We start from the raw sequence: 8,662 nt of genomic DNA, 5'->3' as shown, positions 1-8,662 counted from the left end.
GAAAGGTGTCAGACCTGAAAACAAATTCTCACAGTGTTTTCAGTGTTGGCTGTTAACAAGGCATTCAATAGAACAGAGATAGATGGATACCATACAGTTCATGTAATCATGTGGTATGTTAGACAGCCTCCTAGAGGAATCAGGTATATGAAATCCCTTACTCCAAACTCTTATCAATTGTTGATTGATTCCAAATTGCCTCAGTGGGGAGATTGACCAGGAATTCACTGTGCTTTATAAACTCTTCTGAAATGTCTGCAGTATTTTCCAATTCTGCCTATTCTCTTTTAGTTAACCCAGCACCAGGATCCTAAGCATCTGATGTCACAATTTTAAGTTGCTGGTATTTCTCCCCACTGACAGCCAGAATTGGTGCTGGACAACAAACCCAGGCCTCAATCAGAAGTGAAGAGTGAGGCTGGGGAGTTGCCTTGCTGTCATTCCATGGTCCTCCACCATTCTTGAGATCCAGAGAAAAGGGGCACTTGTGTTTGTCATTCTTGGATCTGCTAATGAGCTTTTATTCCCACACAAACATTTTAAGTGTTGTATATGTAAACAGCCCTCTACAGGAGGAAGACCGTATGGGCAAAATGAGACAGGGCAAAAATAACGCAGGCACCTAAGCTTTCCATTGAAAGGTCATGGACTAGCACATTTTGCATTTCTGGAAGGCTGCCCCAAAGGATGGTAATCAATCTATCTCTCATAACTGGTAACTAGATCAGTGGCCCAGAGGAGAAATCACAGGAAAATAAACCCAACATGTTACAGTGTGTTTTTCAAAATAACAACAACAACAAAATAAAAACTTGAAAGCACCAATAGCCCTGTTGGACACTTGAGCAGAAGTACCCTACTATAATGATAGGCTTGGATTTGTACTCTGGACTCTGAGAGCTCTCCGCTCCTTTACGTGGAATCGCCAAGCAAGTCCGAGTCATCCAAGGACAGAGGCAGGTACAGGTCCTGAGTCAGCTGGAGACTTGCTTCGGCACATAGGACCAGGGCTCTTGGCTGAACTCTTCTGAGGTGTTGGGGATGCCTTTGGGCCAGCTGTAGCTGATGGGTTTCCCTTCATGACGCAGCATTCATTTTCATCCAGAGAAAAGTCATCCTGAGCATAGCGAAATTTTTCAGGACCACAGGCAATAAACACATCATCATCACCAAAGAAATCATGGAGACAAGTTACCTGTTTTCCATCCAGAGTATAGAGTTTTTTGACAACCCCTGTCTCCAGCTTGATGGCTTCTGTGATATCAGTGAGGACTTGCTCAAAAGAGTGGGCTGTTTTCTTGTTCAGAAGCACATGCACAGCCTTCCGAGGCTTCACCCCACTGTGGATGATGGTAACCAGCTTGGGGAGCACAAAGTCCTTGTTCTCCCTGGCCTAAGCACTGTTGCTGCCAAGGACTGGGGGGCTTTCATATTGGCAGATGTTTTTAGGTTGACAGACCAGTTGGGATTGACATTCTTGGTGTACTTCACTGTTTTAAAGAAGTTGTCTGAGGAACAGACATAGCTTTCTCCTTCCTCCAGTTCATCCATGCTTCCGATCTTCCTGGATCCATCAATGGTGTAAATGTAACGCACTACCTGAGACAGGTTGATGTTGTCAGACAGAGACCGTGTCAGGTCAGCCAGCAAGGCGTCGAAGCTGCGAAACGGTCAGAGGACACAGCATACACAATCCCCTTGAGGTAGCGGTCCCCATTGAGGTAAAAACGTACCTTCTTGGCTTTCTTCTCATTACTCAGTGCCTGCAAGGTTCTGCTTCGATAGAAGCTACAGTGGGCGCTCTGAGTGGGGCTAGGCAACCCAATCATCTGGGAGCCTCACATGTTCCTGGATGTCTTTTCTCTTTTGTCAAAGTGTCCAAAATCAAGTTCCATATTTTAGTGGAACCTCAGAGACCGGTTTTCTGCTGGTTGGGTGGAGATGCTGAGAGGATATTTTACAGAATCAAAACTCTTCAATGGATTTATATTCTGCTTTTTAAACTTAAATGTATTTTGTATGTTCTCCTTTCTTCATACTTATAGTTTTTTGCAAAATATTTTTTTACAAAAGCAGTGTTTGTTAAAGAAATATTAGAAAATATATATAAACAAAAAGAAGAAAAAACTTACAACACCTATAATCTCATCCATTCAGAGGCCAACATTGTTAAATCTTCTGCCATAGCTTAGCCAGTACAGTATGATGAGGAAAAGAAACACAAGGAATCAAATTGAAAAGGAAAGTAAAACTTGTTTTTTTGCAGAAGATATGTGTACACAGGAAACCCAAAAGAATCTTTTTTTTTTTTTGAGACAGAGTTTCGCTCTTGTTACCCAGGCTGGAGTGCAATGGCTCGATCTCGGCTCACCGCAACCTCCGCCTCCTGGGTTCAGGCAATTCTCCTGCCCCAGCCTCCTGAGTCGCTGGGATTACAGGCACACGCCACCATGCCCAGCTAATGTTTTGTATTTTTAGTAGAGGCGGGGTTTCACCATGTTGACCAGGATGGTCTCGATCTCTTGGCCTTGTGATCCACCCGCCTCGGCCTCCCACAGTGCTGGGATTACAGGCTTGAGCCACCGCGCCCGGCCCCCAAAAGAATCTTAAAAAAAAAACTAATAAATGAATTTTAGCGAGGCTGTGGGCTACAAGGTTTCTTTTAAGACAGAGTCTTGCTCTGTTGTCCAGGCTGGAGTACAGTGGCATGATCTCGGCTCATTGCAATTTCCAACACCCTGGTTCAAGTGATTCTCCTGCCTCAGCAGCCTCTGGAGTAGCTGGGACCATAGGCATGTGCAACCATGCCCAGCTAATTTTTTGTATTTTTAGCAGAGATGAGGTTTCACCATGTTAGCCAGGATAGTCTCGATTTCCTGATCTGATGATCTGCCTGCCTTGGCCTCGCAAAGTGCTGGGATTAGAGACATGAGCTACCACACCTTGCCTGTTTTTGTTCTTCTGAGACAGAGCTTCACTCTTATTGCCCAGGATGGAGTGCAACTGCACAATCTCGGCTCACTGCAACCTTTGCCTCCTGGTTCAAGTGGTTCTCCTGCCTTGGCCTCCTGAGTAGCTGACATTACAGGCATGCACCACCACACCCAGCTAATTTTGTATTTTTAGTAGAGACAGGGTTTCACCATGTTGGTCAGGCTAGTCTTGAATTCCTGACCTCAGCTGATCTACCCACCTTGGCCTCCCAAAGTGCTGGGATTACAAGCATGAGCCACTGCACCTGGCCAACTGTGGGATACAAGGTTAATATACACCAATCAATTGTTTTTCTATAAACTATCAATAAATATTAAAATTACCATTTATAACAACATCAAAAAGATGAAATTTCTATGAATAAATCTTTTAAAAGATGAGTAAGATCTCTACACTAAAAACGACAAACTTGGGCTGGGTGCAATGGCTTACACCTATAATCCTAACACTTTGGAAGTCCTAGGTGGGCAAATTGCTTGAGTCCAGGAGTTCAGATCAGCTGGTCAACATGGCAAAACCCTGTCACTACCAAAAATATGAAAATTAGCCGGGCATGGTGGTTCCCATGGTCCCAGCTACATAGGAGGGTGAGTGGGAGGATGGCTTGAACCCAGGTCGAGGCTGCAGTGAGCCAAGGTTATCCATTGCAGTCCCACTCCAGCCTGGGTGACAGAGAGAGACCTTTGTCTCAAAAGAAAAAAAGAAAAAGAAAAAAAAAAAGCTACCAAAATGCTGAGAGAAAGAAATCCTAAATACATGAAGTGATATGTCAGATACATCATGTGTTATATACCACAGAATGGAAGACTCAATATTGTTAACATGTCCATTCTCCCCAGTTTAATTTATTTCATGACGTCTTTATCAAAATCTGAGCAAGCTTTTAAAAAGGAAATTTAAAAGCTGATTCTAAAATTTATGTGGAGGAACTAAGGCTCTACAATAGCCAAAATAATGTGGACAAAGAAGAACACATTTAGAGGCTTAAACAATCTAATTTTGACTTACAAAAAAGCAATAATTATCAATAAAGTATGGTATTGGAGTTAGAATATACAAATTAATAGGACAAAAAGACCAGTCTAGAAATAAACCCACACATATATATAGCTAGCTTATTTTTACTCGAAGTGCTAAGTCAAAACACTAGTAAAAAGAAAGTCTTGCCAGGCACAGTGGCTCACGCCTGTAATCCCAGCACTTTGGGAGGCCGAGGAGGGCTGATTATGAGGTCAAGAGATTGAGACCATCCTGGCCAACATGGTGAAACCCTGTCTCTACTAAAAAAAATAGAATAATTGGCTGGGCATGGTGGTGCGCACCTGTAGTCCCAGCTACATGGGAGGCTGAGGCAGGAGAATAAATTGAACCTGGGGTGTGGAAGTTGCAGTGAGCTGAGATCGTGCCACTGCACTCCAGCCTGGGCAACAAGAGCTAAACTCTGTCTCAAAAAAAAAAAAAGGAAAAGTTTTTTTAAAATAATGCTGTAACAACTGGACATGTACATGAAAAAGAAAAGAATCTCAACCATTATCTCACATCATACATAAAAATTAAAATAGATCATATACCTAAATCTAAAAGCCAAAACCATAAAGTTTATTGATGAAAACATAGGAAAACATTACAATATTTTTCCAGCAAAGAAAGTCTTCTTGAGGCTGGGGATGAGGGCTGACTCGTACCTGTAATCCTAGCATTTTGGGAGGCTGGGGTGGAAGGATCGCTTGAGCCCAAGAGTTTGAGACCAGCCTAGGCAACATAGTGAGAACATACCTCCACAAAAAATAGAAAAATTAGCCAGGCATGGTGGCACATGCCTGTAGTCCCAGCTACTTGGAAGGCTGGGTGACAGGATCCCTTGAGAATGGGAGGTAAAGACTACAGTGAGCCATGACCACACTACTGTACTCTAGCCTTTCTAAAAAAAGAAAAAAAAAACCCAGAAAAGAAAAAAAGATTTCTTGGACAGGATACTAGAAGTACCAACCTTAAAAGAAACAGCAAGCCATAGCCTACAAAAAAATATTCACAGGACACATATCAGACAAAAGACTATTATCTAGAATAATAAAGAACTCTGACAAATAAACAAAAGATAAATCTAAGCTTTAGGGCAAAATACTTAGACATTTCACAGAATACATGAATGACCAATAAACACATGAAAAGGTACTCAATATCAGTAATCAAAATACAATAATATAGACCACATGGAACTCTCACACAATTCTGATAGAAAAGTGAAATGGTACAACCACTTTAAAAAACAGTTTGGCAGTATACTTATTCACGTATACATTCAAAGAAGATAGGTTTGCATACACACACACACACACACACACACACACACACACACACACACATATAAGCAAAAACAGGATCACATGTGAGAATCAAATGAAACAAAAGCTGCAAGGAAGTTAGCAGTGCCTAGAACCTAGTAAACATTCAGTATTATAATTAATCTTAGCTCTTTTCTAATTCTCTAACAAACTGTTTTTTACTTACCAATATATTATGAACATCTATCCAAGACATACATGTCAATAAACATACTTCAAGAACATTTAATGATCATGACACACCATCATGTAAATTATAATCTAACTAATTTCCTACTGATACACACTTATGTTGTTGCCAACTTTGTCTATTACAAATAATTTTTAAAATATGAATCAGGCCAGGCACAGTGGCGCATGCCTGTAATCCCAGCACTTTTGGAGGCCAAGGCACGTGGATCACTTGAGGCCAGGAGTTCAAGACAATCTGGCCAACATGATGAAACCTCATCTCAGCTAAAAATACAAAAATTAGCTGGCTGTGGTGGTGCATGCCTGCAGGCACGAGAATCACTTGAACCCAGGAGGTGGAGGTTGCAGTGAGCTGAGACTGCACCACTGAATTACAGCCTGGGTGAGAGCAAGACTCTGTCAAAAACAAACAGACAGGGAACAATATTTTTATATAGTAATTATTGATTTCATTGTTTAAGCTCATTAATTCATCTGAAATTTATCTTAATATGTGTGCAATGAGGATTCCCAACTTCCCCTGGGAGTTGGGAATCCCTGTTCTAAAGATCACCTATTTTGGTTTTTTTAAATTTAATTTTATTTATTTATTTTTTCTAAGATGGGGTTTCACCATGATGGCCTTTTACTTTCCAGATTTGGTTGTCCCAATACCATTTAATGAACATGCCTTCTAAAGCAGCAGCCCCCAACCTTTTTGGCACCAGGGACTGGTTTTGTGGAAGACAAGCCATGGATGAGGGGTGATATGCTTTGGCTGTGTTCCTCCCCAAATACCATCTTGAATGTAGCTCCCACAATTCCCAAGTGTTGTGGGAGGGAGCCGGTAGGAGGTAATTGCATCATGGGAACAGGTCTTTCCTGTGCTATTCTCGTGATAGTGAATAAGTCTTACAAGATCTGATGGTTTTATAAAGAGGAGTTTCTCTGCACGAACTCTCCTCTTTTGTCTGCCACCATGTGAGCAAATCAAATGAGACCCACTTTTTTCACCTCTTCCAAGACTGTAAGGCCTCCCAGCCACATGGAACTAAGTCCATTAAATCTCTTTCTTTTGTAAATTTCCCAGTCTTGGGCATTTCTTTATCAGCAGTGTGAAAACAGACTAATACTAATACAGAAGGGTTGGGGAAGATGGTTTGGGGATGAAACTGTTCCACCTCAGATCATCAGGCGTTAGATTCTCATAAGGAGCACACAACCTAGATCCCTCATATGCGCAGTTCACAATAGGGTTTGTGCTCCTATGAGAAACTAAGCCTCCACTGATCTGACAAAAGGCAGAGCTCAGGCAGTAATGCAAGCAATGGGGAGTGGCAGTAAATACAGATAAAGCTTCAGTCATCGCCATCTTCACCACTGCTGCCACTACCTACCTCCTGCTGTGAGGCCAGGTTCCTAACAGGCTACTGATAGGTACTGGTCTGTGGCCTGGGAGTTGGGAATCCCTGTACTAAAGATCACCTATTTTGTTTATTTTATTTTATTTTATTTTATTTTATTTTATTTATTTATTTCTAAGATGGAGTTTCACCATGATGTCCAGGCTGGTCTTGAACTCTTGATCTCAGGTGATCCACCCACCTCGGCCTCCCAAAGTGCTGGGATTACAGGCGTGAGCCACCACACCCGGCCAAGATCACCTATTTTCATATAACATTATCCCTAAAATTTTTTTGAAAGTTAACTTTCTAAAAGACCAATAAGAAATCCATATATCATATGGTAGGTGGTGGGGCAGAAGGACCCCAATAACCACTCCATTAGCCCAGGACCAGGAAGCTGAACTTGGTAGTTCCTTCCCAAAGGTTTACCTACCACCCCTATCCAACCCATATATTAATGCAGTCAAATTTTTTCAATTCTGCGCCAGAAACACAAGGTAGGTGTCTAGAATACAGATGGAAGAATCCTCCAGTGTCTGTCACACAAACTGAGTAGGAGCTCTGCCAGCCATTCCCTACACCCACAAGTGACATCCTGGACAAGCCTCTCCTTTACCACCTCCCTCAATACCTTTGCTGCTCACTCTCTTCCCCTCACTATGCTTGGTTGGAGTGAGAACCAGAAGGCTAACAGTGGGAGGTGACCAAATCAAATGAGACCCACTTTTTTTCCTGCAGTGGCTGAGTCTAGCAGACTGTAGCACAAACTAACAGTTCCAAAGTGTAATTAGATCAATTTTGGAGTCAACAGACCTGCTGACACATTCACAGAGATCTGCAACTTTTCTTTTAATTTCGTGTTTTCATTTTAATGATGTTTAGAAACATCATTTTATAAACATTATGCATCACATAGATGACCCCCATGGAACTCACTACTGCCGAAGGAGGACTTCAGGGCTCAATTTTGTGTGGTACCACTTTAATTGGTTTGGCATAATCAGAAAAAGAAACATTGTCTATTTCTTTCTTTCTCTCTTTTTTTTTTTTAAGACAGTCTTGCTCTGTTGCCCAGGCTGGAGTGCACTGGTGTGATCTTGGCTCACTGCAACCTCCTTCTCCCAGGTGCAAGCAATTCTGCTGCCTCAGCCTCCCAAGTAACTGGGATTACAGGCACCCGCCACCACACCTGGCTACATAGTCTTAATAATAAATGATACATTGCCAAATAAAAACAAAACAGTTACCCAGGTACAGTGGCTCATGCCTGTAATCCCAACACTTTGGGAGGCTAACGCAGGCAGATGGCTTGAGCCCAGGAGTTCAAGACCCCACCTTTACTAAAAGACAAAACAAAAATTAACAGGATGTGGTGATGTACACTTGTGGTCCCAGCTACTAGGGATGCTGAGGTAGGAGGATCACCTGAGGCTACGGAGGTTGAGGCTGCAGTGAGCTATGATCACACCATTGCACTTCAGCCTGGGTGATGGAGTAAGACCCTGTCTCAAAAAAACCAAAACAACAACAACAAAAAACAGTTTTCTGATAACTATCGTAAAAAATATATATATATATTGTTTGTAGTAGACTAAACAGAGTCAAAATAATGAGAACTGAGTCATTCACAGCACCCAGCTGTACAGGTGTGTTACAGCTGCAAGAACCTGCTGACTTTGTCTCTAAAAAAGAAAGAAATAGCCGGGCGCGGTGGCTCAAGCCTGTAATCCCAGCACTTTGGGAGGC

At 42.1% G+C, this 8,662-nt stretch overlaps 1 protein-coding gene and 1 pseudogene across 2 annotated transcripts in view; both read right to left on the bottom strand.

Moving 5' to 3' along the window:
• The window catches only part of DPY19L4 (dpy-19 like 4), a 71,768-nt gene that overhangs the window by 41,192 nt on the left and 21,914 nt on the right, over window positions 1-8,662 (bottom strand). The gene's annotated exons all lie outside the window — the stretch shown is intronic.
• LOC108310913 lies at window positions 171-2,275 on the bottom strand (annotated as a pseudogene).

This window comes from Cebus imitator, unplaced genomic scaffold (assembly GCF_001604975.1).
Source record: "Cebus imitator isolate Cc_AM_T3 unplaced genomic scaffold, Cebus_imitator-1.0 Scaffold109, whole genome shotgun sequence".
In the NCBI taxonomy this organism is placed as follows: Eukaryota; Metazoa; Chordata; class Mammalia; order Primates; family Cebidae; genus Cebus; species Cebus imitator.
The sequence above is the reverse complement of the archived record's forward strand: the minus strand, read 5'-3'. Positions and strand labels throughout refer to the sequence as shown.